This window comes from Melospiza melodia, chromosome Z (assembly GCF_035770615.1).
Source record: "Melospiza melodia melodia isolate bMelMel2 chromosome Z, bMelMel2.pri, whole genome shotgun sequence".
Taxonomy (NCBI): domain Eukaryota; kingdom Metazoa; phylum Chordata; class Aves; order Passeriformes; family Passerellidae; genus Melospiza; species Melospiza melodia.
Genome location: NC_086226.1, coordinates 29951 through 47719, shown reverse-complemented (window position 1 = coordinate 47719; position 17769 = coordinate 29951). Strand labels below are relative to the sequence as shown.

At 43.5% G+C, this 17769-nt stretch overlaps 1 long non-coding RNA gene across 4 annotated transcripts; it reads left to right on the top strand.

Annotated features, from left to right (window-relative positions):
- Positions 1-515: 515 nt before the first annotated feature.
- On the top strand, positions 516-7827 carry LOC134431790 (uncharacterized). 4 transcript variants are annotated; one of them, XR_010031099.1, is made up of 6 exons: positions 516-643; positions 4025-4089; positions 4711-4774; positions 5465-5540; positions 5660-6427; positions 7581-7827. It is a non-coding gene; the product is annotated as an uncharacterized LOC134431790 (long non-coding RNA). The 4 variants fall into 4 exon arrangements; XR_010031100.1 differs by lacking the exon at positions 516-643 and adding an exon at positions 3246-3493; XR_010031098.1 differs by lacking the exon at positions 516-643 and having other exon boundaries at positions 3246-4089; positions 5660-5969; positions 6310-6427.
- Positions 7828-17769: the final 9942 nt, after the last annotated feature.

Sequence of the window (17769 nt, the reverse complement as noted above, 5' to 3'; positions counted from 1 at the left end):
TTTCGGGGCTGGCTTGCGGGAAGCCGCAGCTCCGGCAGCGTTTGCAGGGCTGCAATGGGGCTGTGCCGCTGCATTGGAGGGCGCTGCCCATGCCCGCGGCCCGGCGCGGAACGTTCCCGCTCGGGAGCGCTGCTGGCACGGCCCGGGCAGCTGCCGGGGCGCACGGGGGATTCGGCGCGGCCGGGCCGGCCGAGGGCGGCAGTGGCGGAGCCGCGCCGGTGCGAGCCGTGCGGAGCCGAGCGGAGCCGGGCCGGGCCGGCCGAGGGCGGCAGAGGCGGCGCGGGCGCTGCTGCGCCGGCCCGGGCGGTGCCGGCCGCTCCGTCCGCTCCGGGCGCGGGGCTCGGGCGCCGCCGGTAGCCCCGGGCCCGGTGCCGGCCCCGCCGGGCAGGGGCAGCGGGCGGGGCTCCCCGGGACGGCGCCGGCCCCGCGTGCCGGAGCGGCCGCCGCAGGAGCCGCTTTCCTGCCGGGAGCCGCGCTCCGTCCGGGGCCGGCAGCGAGCGCGGGGTTCGGCCGCTCCACGTTCGGCGGTGCCGTGGCTCGGAGGCGCTTTGGAGGCGTTGATGGCATCGCTGGGTTCGGTTTGCAGCGGGTGTCCGCTAAGGGATACGGTGTTCTTCCTGAGTGGGCACGGTTCTCGGTGCCGGTAGGGATGATAATGGTTTGTTTTGGATTGGGTTTTGTAGTCGGATTTTATTTATTTTTTTTTTTTTCCGGGTATTATGTTTAGAAGGGCGCGCAATGGTTTTTACGGGTCGTAGCGCGAAGCAGCGGTTCGGATTTTAATTCTGTTGCGGTGGCTTTTATTAGCGTGAGTGTGTAGTGTTTGTTTCGGGGGGCTTGAGGTAGCGTCCTGTCGTTCATAGCAGCGGGTTTTTAATCTTTATAATTGCATGTGTGTTTATCGTCTTCCAGGGCTTTTATTTGTTTGGTTTATTTGATTGTAGTGTATGTTTTATGGTTCCGGGTAATTTGGGGGACATTGTTTATGGTTACGTTTGTCTTTAGTCTTTGTGTTTGTTTCTAGGTGGTATTTTTATTTTGATAGCTTGAGGCACTATGGGTTTATTCAGTTGGGAATAATTTTTTGGTTGCAGATTTAAGTTTATCTGGTTTTTGGTATTATTCTTGTTGTTGGTTTCTTTATTTTCTTCTTGTTGTTGTCTTTTAATGTATTTGAGTATTGTTTATCAGGGTTTTTTTTTGGGAACATGGGTATTTATATGGTGGGTTTTTAAAGTATTTATTTATTTGGGTAGTTAATTTCTTAGTTTTTAGTGGTTGAGATGTTTTTCCATTTTGTTAATTAGTTCAGGTTTTAAAGTTATTTTTACAGAGGATTGTTTATTCCTTGAGTTAGTGTAGAGGTAGAATTTTGTTGGGTTTTTTTTTAGTAACGTCGTTCAGGGTGAGTGGCACTGGCTTGAGTTTAGTAGATTGGTTTGACTTTTTTTTAGTACTTTTTGTAATTTGCTGTGTGTGTTTCTATAGGATTTTCTTTTATTTTGGTTCCATTTTTCTGTCCTGATGAGAATTGTTATTGAAAAGAGTGTTCTTTGTTTTTTCGCTGACACTTGTTTGGCTGTTGGAGGTATCTTGATGTTTTTGGAAGACATTGGTGGGAATTTGATGCTGTTTGTTTCGTCATTTCATTTAGGAATTGGATTTTAAATATGCAATTATGACTCTAACTATATTGAAACAAAAGAAATAGATGTGTAGCAATGGGAATGAGCCAATTTTATTTTTATATATTCGGTCAATTTTTAAAATTTAACATGTAACATAAGTCATTATATGTTACAATAAGTTATTCTAATTTTAATAGAGTATTGTGTATGTTTTTAGATTTATGAATAGAGAATACAAATGTAAATACAACCCAAACAAAAATACAAGTATATAAATGTATTGCAACTATATGCAGATATCTAAAAAATTAATATTAAATTGTAAATGTAAAATAACATAAATTGATACAATATATAATACAAGTGATACTGCATATATTTTATGAAAAATATTATAGGAAATGGATATAAAATAGATATAAATACGGATGTGATCTATCTATCTATCTATATCTATCATTTGTTGTATATTATGATAAATACAAATATAAAAAAACATTTAGGTAGTTTAAAATAATGGATGGTTTTGTTTTTTCTTTGCCAAAGCAGGGGTTTTCGTGTAAAAATTACAAATACAAATAATATAAAGGTAGAAATATGAGTATAGAAGTATATCATAAACACATTAAAGATTTATATAAAAATTAGAAATATAAGGAAAAATAAGTTGTAGCAGTAGATATGGTAAATAATTTAAAAAATATTTCCCGTATATTTTTTGAATAAGGTGCATATTATATATAGTTATTAATATAATACATCAATATAAACGATAAATATATATAAAATATCAACTATCTATAAGAAGGAATAAAAGCTCTATGTCACGTGCAGCAGTAGAAAATGTCAGGCTCCCAGGGAATAAATAGTTTTCTTTAAATCATTTTCGTTATGGAGTTTTTTTTTTTCCTCTCGGGTAGCCTGCAAGTTTCTACTGCTGTTTTTTGTATTCTAAAGGTGGAAAGGTAAACCAAGATTAGAAATACAAGAAAGGGGAAGGGAAGGGAAAGGAAAGGAAAGGGAAAAGGAAAAGGGAAGGGAAGTGGTGAAAAACAGAGTGAAAAAAGTAAAAAGAGTTGGAGGGAAAAAGAGAGGGCATTGGGGAGGAGCGGTGCTGCCTCAGGTCCTTCCCCGCCCGGGGGCGAAGGACCCGTTTGATGCCCAGGAGGGACTGCAGCTGCCGGTGGCGGGGGACGGAGCGGTGGCTGTCAGCCCGAGACTACAACTCCCGGCAGGCCATGCTGCCGGCGCGGCGTGTGACGCAACGGCTGACGCGGCACATGAGTGGCTGGCGTGCCAGGCGGCCGCGCGGGGCTGTGCGCGCGCAGCTGCCGGCGCCTCTCCCGCGCGGGACAGCGACGCTGGAGGGGCGCAGCCTCCGTCTGGCCGCCCGCGCGGAGCTGAGCAGCGCGGAAGGAGCGTCCGCCCGGTTCCTCGGCCTCCCTCAGCGGTGCCGGGGGCGGGGGCGCTGCCGCCCGCCGATGGCGGAGGGCGAGGCGGTGCTTTGCTGCCGCGGGCCGGGAGCTGCGGGAGCCGCCCCGGGCGAGCGGCGCCGGGCGCTGCCGCGGTCCCGGTGGGGCGGCCGCCCTCGGGCTGGCGGAGGCGCCGGAGGAGCCCCCGAGCTGCAGCCGTCTCCCTCGGGCTGCTGCCGGTGCTGCGGGCGGAGGCGGCTCCGCCGCGTGTTGGGCGCTGCGAGCAGGGAGCGCTGCGGTATCGCCGGCATGGCGGGGCTGCTGCCTGCGTTAGTGCCCGTGGCTCTTTGTGCCGTGACAGCGGATGGAGCGGCGCTGGGCGGTAAAGCCAGAGATGGCCGGGAGAATGCCCAGCGCAGGGAGCGGGCGGGCTGTGTGCTTCGGATGGCACAGGTGCGAGCTGCAAAGCCACCCCCCCTTCCGCCCCTGCCCTCCCGAGCCCCAGGGAAAATGCTTTCCAGCATTGTCGAGCTTCTGAAAGACAAAACTTGTGATTTGACACTTGCATCCAGAAAAGGTTTCTGTCTAGATTAGCCTAAATGCCTCAATTGTTCTTGGTTACATCCCATGACCAGTTTCAGGCAGCGACTTTATAATGCTTTTAGGATTTTCTTGTACAATGGTGAGAAAATAGGCAGGTCTGATAGTGGTTTCACTTTTTTTTCTACTTCACGTTCCATAAGATTCTTTTATGCAAGCACTTGTTTTAAAATTCTACTGTAAGCGTTTATGGTTCACTTTTTTTTTCTTTGCAGCACCCGTGACTTTTTTTTCCCTCTAAATCGGGAGTAAATATAGCTGAGTAAAATTACCTTGATTTTCTTCCTTCTTTTTTAACTGAATTGTTTTTATTAAAAATCCTATTTGAATATGTAGAAAAAGCGGGGATGTCTTGTAATATATCGTAGCTTTTCTTGTTTACAGGATACTCAGAAAATATGTCTCCCTTAGAGTCCCACAGAAACGTTCTCAGTGCGATCTCTATCAAGGTATGTATTTACAAGTAAGTGGTCCCTTTAGATAATTGCCTGTGAATGACCTTTTCCTGTAATTCAGAGCTTGCGTTCTGTGGGTTTTATGATAAAGCTGTAAAACATGTCAAAATGGTTTTGCAAGTCTTAATCGTTGAAGGCAGCAAGAAGTGGATTTAGAGCCTGTTCTTGAGCAGACAAAGGGAAAAAGTGTGACTTTGATGCTGAACTTGTCATTTTTCATTTGACTTGTCTTGCATTATTTAAGAGTAGAGAGAACTAGAAAAAGAGAGAAATCGAATTGGTTCTTGAGCACTCCTCAAATGCTCACCATGATCCAGTGTAGAGCCGAAGGGAAGGGTGATGGAACAGAGCTCTGAGCTTTAGAAGGAAATAAATTTAAAGCTGACCTCCGCACAGAGTCTCACTAACTTCTGTGGTTTTAAAATACAAGATAAGTTTAGGAAGTGTTGGAAGTTAGTGTTTTGGGAAAGAAATGGCAGTTCCACAGAACATTCCATTGAACAGAGGCTCTGGGAACGATTTACGTTGTAAGTGCTGTCACTGCAGTCAGTTGGTGGTTCAGCCTTGAAACGTGCACTTGGCCTTCTGTAAAGCACTGTTTTGTTTGCCTTTCAGTGCTATGAGTCTTGATCAATTGGAGAAGAGCCCAAGAGAAATTTTTCATCCCTTGATATAAAAGGTAGGAAGTGACTTTTTTTGGTTTGGTTCTTTTTCTTTATTATTTTCTGGAAATGAAAGTAATTAAGTATAGGTACTACTGGTTTGTTTCTTCCAGTAGCAGGTGATAACAATAGTAGTAGTACTAGTAAAAATCATAATAGAAATAATAACAATAGTAATGTAATACTACTTAAACTGTCTTTATCCATTGGACTGGCCATTTCAAATCAAAACTTCTAAACACAAATCAAACCATCATCCTTGTAGAATCTTTCACAGCAGTGGGCTAAAGATCCTGGTTTTGTTGACAGCATTTATTGGTTCTGGAAGAACAAGACGGAAGTACAAGCCTAACTACTTCTAGCTCACAGACCCGTCCAGTGAAGCCAGCTTTGTGTTTTGGTGGGCTTGTGATGACTTTGAAATCAATTGCTCATTCCAGTAAAAAAAATTCATGTTTTTTTGAACGTGACAGCAGAAATAACTTTAGGCACCAACTGAATAATGATAGATCACCAGTTTAAGTTAAAAATTCATGCTATACTATCAGAATTTAAAGGTAAATTATTATGTATTAGGTGATGGTATAAAGTGTATGTTCTAATGTGTAATGCAAAGATACATACGTACCTGAAAGTCCTTAGAGGAAACAAATTTTTATGTCTGCTGTTTGATTGTTTACCATACGATATTTGGTTTCATTTCCCAGGGATCGGTGAATTTTAACTTTGGAGTCCCCTATGCTAAGGATGCTCAGCTTACAGGTGATGAAATGTTCAGTAATGGTGAGTTTTTCACCTTCTCTTTAATTGCTATGCTGATCTGAATAAGAAAAAAAAAACAAAAGCAAGAGAAAAAAAAGGATGGTTTATTATTTTTTACGCTGTTATGTTTGTTTCCTCAGTATTTGCTGCAGCTCTGCTTACCCAAGCTTTGGGTTCCTTCTGTCCCACTGGGAGTTGCCCAATTTGGTTGCATCTGGTGAAATTCACCCTGAGACCTTACAGAAGCAGCTCCAACTACGTGAGAGCCATTTGCAGTTCTCTCCAGACGCCTGGAGAATGGGCGACGTTTCTGAGGATCCGGCGAGCGTGCTTCTGTCAAAACTCAGTCTGTGAAATTCCTGGGGAAAACCCTTCTGTGTCCTGAGGGGTTCAAACTCTGGTGAGGATCCAGTTATCAGGTGCTCACCTGGATGGTTCCGGCTCCCAAAGGTAACACTTGTACTCTTGCCCTGTAGTTTACATCTATTGTATTTTTGTTATTTTGCAAGATTTTTTGTCTTTGCAAAATATTGTGCATTTCACTCTTTGGAACCTCTCAGATGGTTCTTTGGTGCAGCACCACCCCAGGGGACACTTGGCTGCTGTCCTGAAGGGGTTGGTGGCTAGAATTGTAAATCCTGGAGAGTTTGTGAGTCTTCTGTCCCCAGGGAGGTGTCGTGCTTTGTTTACTTTTGTTCTGTTGGTTAGGCGCTGCTTCTCGTTGCAAGTATGAATTTCAAACTGCCCTGTTCTTATTTTAGCTGTTTTCCTGGTTCTCTCCCTACGGCAGGGAAAGACTCTCGTGTCCTTGTCGTCGGGCTCAGTGCTGTCCAAGAAGATACGGGGACTAAAAAAATCATAAGAAGCAAAATAGGACTGCAGGGAAAAGAAGCTGGAGAGAACAGAAGGTGATATTGTTATCCTTACCCTGTATTAGAGACATCCGCTGTGCTTTGATGCTGGCAGCTGCCAGGGGCTTGTTAGCTCTTTGTAGGCAGGTGTAGGTGTTCACTTGTAGTTTTTTTCTCTGGACAAGTCAATTCAAACTTTGCTAAGCTTATATTTGCAGATTACTCTCTAGCACAGTCCAGCATGACATTTTTGAATGTTGTAAAAATACCATGTTACTTGGAAATTGCTAATGAAGAGAAGCTTTAGGGGAAAGTAAGATTTCAGGGTTGGAAGTTGTGAGAAGAATTTTGTGGGGATGTTAGACTGAAGTAAAGCACACTTGCAGCTGGACTGGCGCGCTGGCAGGTCCCCTATTAAACAGTAGTGCTGAGATTAGCCTGGGGGTTGCCCATTGTTTCTGTAGAAATCAATGTTTCCTGGTCTTCAGCGGGAAGCTGCTTTGAAAAGCTGGAAGGTGCAGCATGCTGACAATCCCCGTGCTTTGGATTAAAAGTAGATTTCAGAAGGGCCCTAAGCTTTTGTCTTTTCCTAGAAGTCAATGTAATCCTATCGAGGAGTTTTTAATTCTGTGTTGCCACGTCATCCGTCAGAGCCCCGTTGTACTAATCTTCATACAAGTACAAAACAAAAAATCAGACCCTGTCCCAAGCACTTAGAGGCCAGAACACGATTTCCTCGGGCTGCCATTTGTGTGCCATCGGTACTCCCCACGAATTGAGCCCTCTGGCTCTGACAGAGCCCCTGGATGCTGACGGAAGGGGGCTGGTCACAGACCCTGGAGGTGCCTGTCCCCCAGGGAGGGAGAGGCCGAGGCAGTGTGGCCTGCAGGGAGGGTCTCGTCCCCAGAGAGCAGCCGGCGACTCCATGCCTGCCCGGGGCTGCGGGTGCCCCCTCGGGGTGGACGCCTGCCCTCAGGTTTCCCTCTGGGCACCCGGGGAGGGAACCAGGTCCATCCGTGTGGCAGCTGCAGGGCCTGCAGGCTCTGGGCCCTGGAGCCGAGTGAGCCTGAGCTGCTGCATGCTTGCTGTGAGCTTTGGGGTGAGCGTGCATCACTGCAGGCCTGGGATGGATTGAAATGCGCTGAGGAAAGCAGAGGGAGGGAGGGAGGGAGGGAAATGCTCTGTTAACATGTGCCAATTCTTCTGTCAGACTCATCACGGCGGGACAGCGTGAAGACTGAAAGTGTAAGAAGATGTGGAGGGAAAGAGAGAATCTGACAGGAGCATCGGACGGACGAGTGCACGAATTTTGCTTTTTTGCTTGGATGTAAACTCAGGCGTTGAAAGGAATTTGGGAGTGAGAAGGGACATTTCAGAAGGAGAAGAAGCAAAAGAAGTTGTTGTTGTTGTTACAGTCCTGGCAAAATCTTTTGTTCTAGCTAATAAAAGAAGTTAGTTTAAAAAAGAAAAAGGAAAAAATGTAGTGGTTTTTTTTTCCTTCACTATGATATTCATTGGTGGTATATGGTGTGTTGTTTCATTTTTTGGTATTATTAACTCTGTGTAAATTGTTTATTGAGTGAAGCTGACTTTCTGGATGGGTTGGTTTGTATTTGAAGCAGGATTAATTTCAATAGGATTATTTCCTAGATTTCTGATGGGTATTACTGGGATTTTGGTTTTGTTTACTGTATGTATGAACCTAGAGCTTTGGTAGGGCCAGCTGGGCTGCTGGAGTTTTGGGTGTGAATTTATTAGATGGCTTTTGTTAAATGCAGTTTTTAATTTTTGAAATGTTTTTCAATGTAGTGGTCTTAAGGTGGTTTTTAAGAATTCATTGTATTGTTTTATGTTGTTTGTAGTTGGTGTATGATGAGGGATGTGGTGTGACTTCTTGAACGCTATGGTTTTGGTGTTCCTAAGTTCTGATTTCTTTCTGGTTTGACAGTTATTTTATTTTTATTTTTTGGGACAGGGGCATTTATATGGTGGGTTTTTATAGGCAATACGTTTTTTAATTTAGGTAGTGATGTTTTTTAGTATTTTAATGGTTTAGGTTTTTTATTTTCATGGTGGTTTTTTTTTAATTTTTTCAAAGAACTTTTATAGATTATAGGTTATTATTTGTGCATTAGCAAAAAGGTAGAGCTTTGGGGACTTTTTTTAGTAACGTTTAGGGTCAGTTGTACAGTTTTGAGTCTAGTGAGTTGGTTTGATTTAATTTTTATTGGGTGTTTGTTTTTATTAGCAGTTGTGTCATTTTCAAGGTGTATTTGAGTTTTTTGGGGTTTTTGAGATACTGGTTTAGGAGGAAGTTTATGATGAGCATGTGCGGAGGTTTTGGGCTACTTTATAGTGGGATTTAACATTTGTTTACAGTTAGGTTTATTTGAGTTTTTATTAGGGTTCAGTGTTGTGGGATGTTTGTTCCGTTAGTAATAGAAATAGGTTTTGTTTTGAGGTGCTGCGGTGGGATGGGCGTGTGCTGCGTGCCGGCGCTGACAAAGGTACAGTATTGTTGTGGCTCTGGTGCGTCGGGTTAATGAACTGACATGGTTTAATGTAGAGATGAAAATAGAAATAAATATAAATTTAAAAATAAATATAAAATTAGAGTGGTAAACATAAATATAGATAACAGATACATACATAGAACTATAATATATGGTATATAATTGGAACATATTATCGTATAGGTAAATGATAGTCTGTTTTATATATATATATATACACAAAGATATATAAATATAGATTGTAGATATAAAAATATTTAAATGGAGTTAAAGTAAATTGGGGGTTTTTTTAGGTTATAGGCTGGGGTTTTTAAATAAATGATAGAAATACAATATAAATTCAGATATACAAATATATATAGAAATACAAATATCTATACATATTTAATTTAAATAAATATAAGTAAAAAATATATATATAATACAGAAAATATATATCTATGATTATATTAGAAGGTATTCTCTCTAATATATATAATAGCTATGAATAGAATAAATAAAACTATCCATATAAATATCATTATAATTTTGAAAAATAAATTTACTTCCTAAATTTTAAATCTGGTTCAAATAAAGGGGTGTCCTTGGTTTTTATTTGGTTAGAGGCAGGAGTTTTATTTTAAATAATATAAGTAATATAGAAATGTGGATCTTAAGATAGAAAGATATAATAAATATATAAAGAGAAATTGCTAAACTATGCCTATAAATTTAAATATAAATATATGTAAGTAATATGAAGAGTTGTAGTATAGAATATAAATAACATTATATGGCAATATAAATTATAAATGGGAATATAAATATAAAAATATGTAAATATAGTTTAAGAGAAAGGGAATGTTTTGGCTTTTATTTAAGTAGAGGCAGGGTTTTTATTTTGAATATTATAAGTGTTCCAGAAGTAAAAATCTTGACGCAGAAATATTTAATCAATATAAAAAATATGAATAAAAATATATAAAAAATATAAATACCTACTCGCATCAGATGTAATATAGAATATAAATTTATTTATAAATTGACATTGGTAAAGATAAATGCATAAGTAAGCAATATACATTAATATACATTATAAGTACAAATATGAATATAAAAATTGAACAGGAGGATAAAATCTATTTAAATATTGTTTAAAACAAAGGTTGGGCTTTTTTATTCTTGTGTTAGAGGCAGGGTTTTTATTTTAAATCATATGAATGTAGTTATTATTGTTATATATTTCTAAATATTGAGATATACAATCAAGATATAAATATATTATATAACCACAAAATCTAAATAAATACAAATAATAGGAAGAGATGTAATGAAAAATACAAATAACAGTATACATAAGTATACATTTTAAATGTAAATGTGAATATGAACCTGAAAAATAGAATTTAAAAAAATATTTAAGTAGAGTTTTGAAGAAAGGGGTTCTTTTTGGCTTTAATGTGGATGGAGGCAAAGGTTTTATTTTAAATAATCCAAGTGTTACAGAAGTAAAAATAGTAACAGAAATACATACTTACTATGTAAAAATAATTATAAAAATATACAAATAAATTAAAGTTTTAGGGATATATGCAATATGGAATAGAAATGTATTTATAAAAAGAAATGTATAAATGGACAGTGTACATCAATATACATTGTAAATAGAAATGTGAATATTAATATGAAAAAATATTTTAAAAAATATTTAATTTTTTTTTTAATTTTTTTTTTTTTTTTGGTGTTGTGTTTTGTTTGGTTTTGTTTTCTCTTTTATCCTATTAGATTAGAGGCAGAAGTTTTTTTTCCCTCTTCCCGGTTGTTTTGGGGCATTTATTTCAGAGCAGTTTTCGGCGGGGGTCGCCCCTGTTCTTTTTTGCCGCCTTCGCTGCCGCAGCCCCGAGGCGCGCTGCGCCCCCGGCTGGGGCGGGCGGCAGTGCTGCCGCCTTGTGGGCAGAGCGCGGTACTGCAGGCGTGCAGCGAGAGGCCGCCAGCTTGGGAGTGGCGCGTGGGCGATGTCGCGGAGTTTTGGTTGACCTTCTCAAGATGGCGGCGAAAAGGGCGGGAAAGTGGAGGACCGGGTGGGTGTTTAACTGCACTGCCTGCACGGAATACCGACGTCATGGCGGCCCCGACGGATTTTTCTGTGGCGTTTCATGTGTACCCGAGACATGCTGTGGGCTCAGCGGCGCCGCGGGCGGGCGTATTTTGGCGGGTTTGTGAGAGGCATCTGGGTAAACGCCTCGCTGTGCCGGGGTCCTCTCACGTCGGCTTTCCCGCCCTGAGGGAGCCGAGCCGGGCCGAATAGTTCCGAAGAGCCGAAGAGCCGAGTGTGGCCGGAAATAGCCGAGTTTCCCCGAAGAGCCGAGTGTGGCCGGAAACAGCCGAGTTTCCCCGAAGAGCCGAGTGTGGCCGCAAAGAGCCGAGTTTCACCGAAGAGCCCAGTGTGGCCGCAAACAGCCGACTGCAACCCAAGAGCCCAGTGCGGCCGAAAACAGCCCAGTTTACACCAAGAGCCGACAATAGCCGACTGCAACCGATAGCCGACTGTAGCCGACTTGAGCCGCATTTAGACAATGTGCCGAATACGACCGAGTTTAGCCGAACCGTGCGCAGTTCAGCCGAAGAGCCGAACTGAAACGAGTTTAGACCAAGAGCCGAAGCAAGCCCAATTCAGCCGAGTTTCATTCAACAGAACCGAACGACGCCGCGGCGCTCTGCATGCAGTGCGCCTGTGCAGACGACAGGGGGCGCTGTGCCTGCAGTGCGCCGGTGCAGACGGCAGGGATCGCTGTGCCTGCAGTGCGCCGGTGCACACGGCAGGGGGCGCTGTATAAGTATAAAATATCAACTATCGATAAGAAGGGATAAAAGCTCTCTGTCAAGTGCAGCTGTAGAAAATTTCAGGCTCCCAGGGAATAAATCGTTTTCTTTAAATCATTTTCGTTTTGGAGTTTTTTTTACTCCCAGGTAGCCTGAAAGTTACTACTGCTGCTTTTTTATTCTAAAGCTAGAAAGGAAAACCAAGATTAGAAATGCAGGGAAAGAAAGAAAGTAAGAAAAAGAAAAAAAGAAAATAAGGAAAGGAAATGAAAGGAAGAAAGATGGAAGGACAGGAAGGAAGGGAGGAAAGAAGGAAGACAGACAAAAAAAACCCAAAAACCAAGAGGGCAAGGAGAAACCTAGGGAAAAAAATAAAAAGAAAAGAAAAAAGAAACCAACAAAAAACAAAGCCACAGAAAATACCTCGGGATGGGCGAGAAACACCCCCCCTCCCTGAAAAATCCAAGATGGGCAAGAAAAATCCCAGAAATACCACAGAAAAAAAAAAAACAGGGAAAAAAAAAATAAACTGAAAAAAAAAAAAAAACCAAGGGGGGGCAAGGAAAAACCAGAAAAAACACCAAGATGGGCAAGAAGAAACGAAGAAAAAAAACCCAAGAAGTGCCAGAAAAAAAATCAAGAAACAAGGCAAGAAAGAGAGGCAATAAAGGCCACAAAAAATTCAAGAAAAAACCCAAGAAATGCCAGAAAAAGGTACGAAAATGGTTCTGCCAGGTGCGATCAAGGTGAGCGGGTTCAGATTCAGGTCCAGGAGATGAACAAGTGTCAGATTAGTTTGGGGCACTGCTGTGCAATGCAGCCGTGACAGGATTTATGTTTAAATATAGTTTAAATAAATTGGGGATTGTTTGGCTTTTATTGGGGTATAGGCTGGAGATTTCATAAAAAATATAAAACTAGAAATCCAAATATATCATCTATATGTCGATATCAATAAATATTTAATATATATAAATATCAGTAAAAGAAATCTATTGTGTCAAAAGAATATACCTATTATTAAATAAAAAGGTATTCTCTCCAATATATATAATATCTATAAATATAACAAATGAAAATTACAAATATAGATGTGAATAGAATTATGACAAACAAAATTATTTTTAAAATTTTAAATGTGTTTTAAATAAAGGGGTGTCTTTGCTTTTTATTTCGTTAGAGGCAGGGGTTTTATTTTAAATAATATAAGTACTATAGAAATGTAAATCGACATACAGAAATATATAATAAATATATAGAGATATAAAGATATAATACCAAACTATGAATAGAAATAGAAATCTATGTAAGTAACATGAAGAGATGCAATATATAATATAATTTTTATTATACAGTAATATAAATTCTAAATATAAATGCGAATATAAATATGAAAAATATATGATGGGGGCTCGGAGCAGCCCAGGTGTGAGTGTGAGGATGATGAGGGCTCGGAGCAGCCCAGGTGTGAGTGTGAGGATGATGAGGGGCCGGCTCCTGCCGGGGCGAGGCTGTTTTAGGGGGAGGCTTTGCCTCAGCTCCCTTTTGCATGGAGCTGCTGAGTGGAGGGGTTTATGGGGCGCTCCCGGCGCTGTCTCATGGAAGGACTGCGAGAGCTTCCCACAGGGTCGGGGGCAACACCTGGATCCGCGCTTGGGTACGTGGAGCATCGCTTAAAGGAGGCGCCGAGGGACGAATCTTTGTGCCGGGGAGCAGCAGCCGAACAGGTGAGCCCGTGTGGGTTCGGAGCGGGGAATTTTCTCCTTCCCCTTTGCAATTTCATCTTGCCAGTCCCTCTCCGGTTCCCCAGGAACAAAAATGGAGCTTATGAAGACAAAAGGAATTAAGGAGAAGGAAGCAGCTCCTCTTCTTTTATTGTCTGCGTTTGACCTGAGGGGATCCCTCTTGACTTGTGGTTTTAAGGGTGTTGATTGCAGGAAAAGCTGCCTTTTCCAGGCTGTTAGGGGTATCCCGGGGGTGACAGGGAATCCCTGCGTTCTATTCTAAGGGGAATGGGAAAAGTATTCTTGTGGTATTCTGGGTTTGATTTGAAGGCAGCCACCCCATTTTCACCACCCTCGGGTTTAAATGGAGGGGGCAGCCCTTGTGTCCCTCCTTTTGAAGGGTTTGAATGGAGAAATCGCCCTTCGAAATCGCCCTTTCCCATCAGTCGAAGGCTTTCATTTGGGGAGCGCCCCTTCTTTTCTGCTCTCCTAGGGGGTGAAATTGGAGGGGAGAACACATTTCTTTGCCCTTGTTGAAGTGAGGTGAGCCCCGTCTGCGGTTTCGGGGCTGGCTTGCGGGAAGCCGCAGCTCCGGCAGCGTTTGCAGGGCTGCAATGGGGCTGTGCCGCTGCATTGGAGGGCGCTGCCCGTGCCCGCGGCCCGGCGCGGAACGTTCCCGCTCGGGAGCGCTGCTGGCACGGCCCGGGCAGCTGCCGGGGCGCACGGGGGATTCGGCGCGGCCGGGCCGGCCGAGGGCGGCAGTGGCGGAGCCGCGCCGGTGCGAGCCGTGCGGAGCCGAGCGGAGCCGGGCCGGGCCGGCCGAGGGCGGCAGAGGCGGCGCGGGCGCTGCTGCGCCGGCCCGGGCGGTGCCGGCCGCTCCGTCCGCTCCGGGCGCGGGGCTCGGGCGCCGCCGGTAGCCCCGGGCCCGGTGCCGGCCCCGCCGGGCAGGGGCAGCGGGCGGGGCTCCCCGGGACGGCGCCGGCCCCGCGTGCCGGAGCGGCCGCCGCAGGAGCCGCTTTCCTGCCGGGAGCCGCGCTCCGTCCGGGGCCGGCAGCGAGCGCGGGGTTCGGCCGCTCCACGTTCGGCGGTGCCGTGGCTCGGAGGCGCTTTGGAGGCGGTGATGGCATCGCTGGGTTCGGTTTGCAGCGGGTGTCCGCTAAGGGATACGGTGTTCTTCATGAGTGGGCACGGTTCTCGGTGCCGGTAGGGATGATAATGGTTTGTTTTGGATTGGGTTTTGTAGTCGGATTTTATTTATTTTTTTTTTTTTCCGGGTATTATGTTTAGAAGGGCGCGCAATGGTTTTTACGGGTCGTAGCGCGAAGCAGCGGTTCGGATTTTAATTCTGTTGCGGTGGCTTTTATTAGCGTGAGTGTGTAGTGTTTGTTTCGGGGGGCTTGAGGTAGCGTCCTGTCGTTCATAGCAGCGGGTTTTTAATCTTTATAATTGCATGTGTGTTTATCGTCTTCCAGGGCTTTTATTTGTTTGGTTTATTTGATTGTAGTGTATGTTTTATGGTTCCGGGTAATTTGGGGGACATTGTTTATGGTTACGTTTGTCTTTAGTCTTTGTGTTTGTTTCTAGGTGGTATTTTTATTTTGATAGCTTGAGGCACTATGGGTTTATTCAGTTGGGAATAATTTTTTGGTTGCAGATTTAAGTTTATCTGGTTTTTGGTATTATTCTTGTTGTTGGTTTCTTTATTTTCTTCTTGTTGTTGTCTTTTAATGTATTTGAGTATTGTTTATCAGGGTTTTTTTTTGGGAACATGGGTATTTATATGGTGGGTTTTTAAAGTATTTATTTATTTGGGTAGTTAATTTCTTAGTTTTTAGTGGTTGAGATGTTTTTCCATTTTGTTAATTAGTTCAGGTTTTAAAGTTATTTTTACAGAGGATTGTTTATTCCTTGAGTTAGTGTAGAGGTAGAATTTTGTTGGGTTTTTTTTTAGTAACGTCGTTCAGGGTGAGTGGCACTGGCTTGAGTTTAGTAGATTGGTTTGACTTTTTTTTAGTACTTTTTGTAATTTGCTGTGTGTGTTTCTATAGGATTTTCTTTTATTTTGGTTCCATTTTTCTGTCCTGATGAGAATTGTTATTGAAAAGAGTGTTCTTTGTTTTTTCGCTGACACTTGTTTGGCTGTTGGAGGTATCTTGATGTTTTTGGAAGACATTGGTGGGAATTTGATGCTGTTTGTTTCGTCATTTCATTTAGGAATTGGATTTTAAATATGCAATTATGACTCTAACTATATTGAAACAAAAGAAATAGATGTGTAGCAATGGGAATGAGCCAATTTTATTTTTATATATTCGGTCAATTTTTAAAATTTAACATGTAACATAAGTCATTATATGTTACAATAAGTTATTCTAATTTTAATAGAGTATTGTGTATGTTTTTAGATTTATGAATAGAGAATACAAATGTAAATACAACCCAAACAAAAATACAAGTATATAAATGTATTGCAACTATATGCAGATATCTAAAAAATTAATATTAAATTGTAAATGTAAAATAACATAAATTGATACAATATATAATACAAGTGATACTGCATATATTTTATGAAAAATATTATAGGAAATGGATATAAAATAGATATAAATACGGATGTGATCTATCTATCTATCTATATCTATCATTTGTTGTATATTATGATAAATACAAATATAAAAAAACATTTAGGTAGTTTAAAATAATGGATGGTTTTGTTTTTTCTTTGCCAAAGCAGGGGTTTTCGTGTAAAAATTACAAATACAAATAATATAAAGGTAGAAATATGAGTATAGAAGTATATCATAAACACATTAAAGATTTATATAAAAATTAGAAATATAAGGAAAAATAAGTTGTAGCAGTAGATATGGTAAATAATTTAAAAAATATTTCCCGTATATTTTTTGAATAAGGTGCATACTATATATAGTTATTAATATAATACATCAATATAAACGATAAATATATATAAAATATCAACTATCTATAAGAAGGAATAAAAGCTCTATGTCACGTGCAGCAGTAGAAAATGTCAGGCTCCCAGGGAATAAATAGTTTTCTTTAAATCATTTTCGTTATGGAGTTTTTTTTTTTTCCTCTCGGGTAGCCTGCAAGTTTCTACTGCTGTTTTTTGTATTCTAAAGGTGGAAAGGTAAACCAAGATTAGAAATACAAGAAAGGGGAAGGGAAGGGAAAGGAAAGGAAAGGGAAAAGGAAAAGGGAAGGGAAGTGGTGAAAAACAGAGTGAAAAAAGTAAAAAGAGTTGGAGGGAAAAAGAGAGGGCATTGGGGAGGAGCGGTGCTGCCTCAGGTCCTTCCCCGCCCGGGGGCGAAGGACCCGTTTGATGCCCAGGAGGGACTGCAGCTGCCGGTGGCGGGGGACGGAGCGGTGGCTGTCAGCCCGAGACTACAACTCCCGGCAGGCCATGCTGCCGGCGCGGCGTGTGACGCAACGGCTGACGCGGCACATGAGTGGCTGGCGTGCCAGGCGGCCGCGCGGGGCTGTGCGCGCGCAGCTGCCGGCGCCTCTCCCGCGCGGGACAGCGACGCTGGAGGGGCGCAGCCTCCGTCTGGCCGCCCGCGCGGAGCTGAGCAGCGCGGAAGGAGCGTCCGCCCGGTTCCTCGGCCTCCCTCAGCGGTGCCGGGGGCGGGGGCGCTGCCGCCCGCCGATGGCGGAGGGCGAGGCGGTGCTTTGCTGCCGCGGGCCGGGAGCTGCGGGAGCCGCCCCGGGCGAGCGGCGCCGGGCGCTGCCGCGGTCCCGGTGGGGCGGCCGCCCTCGGGCTGGCGGAGGCGCCGGAGGAGCCCCCGAGCTGCAGCCGTCTCCCTCGGGCTGCTGCCGGTGCTGCGGGCGGAGGCGGCTCCGCCGCGTGTTGGGCGCTGCGAGCAGGGAGCGCTGCGGTATCGCCGGCATGGCGGGGCTGCTGCCTGCGTTAGTGCCCGTGGCTCTTTGTGCCGTGACAGCGGATGGAGCGGCGCTGGGCGGTAAAGCCAGAGATGGCCGGGAGAATGCCCAGCGCAGGGAGCGGGCGGGCTGTGTGCTTCGGATGGCACAGGTGCGAGCTGCAAAGCCACCCCCCCTTCCGCCCCTGCCCTCCCGAGCCCCAGGGAAAATGCTTTCCAGCATTGTCGAGCTTCTGAAAGACAAAACTTGTGATTTGACACTTGCATCCAGAAAAGGTTTCTGTCTAGATTAGCCTAAATGCCTCAATTGTTCTTGGTTACATCCCATGACCAGTTTCAGGCAGCGACTTTATAATGCTTTTAGGATTTTCTTGTACAATGGTGAGAAAATAGGCAGGTCTGATAGTGGTTTCACTTTTTTTTCTACTTCACGTTCCATAAGATTCTTCTATGCAAGC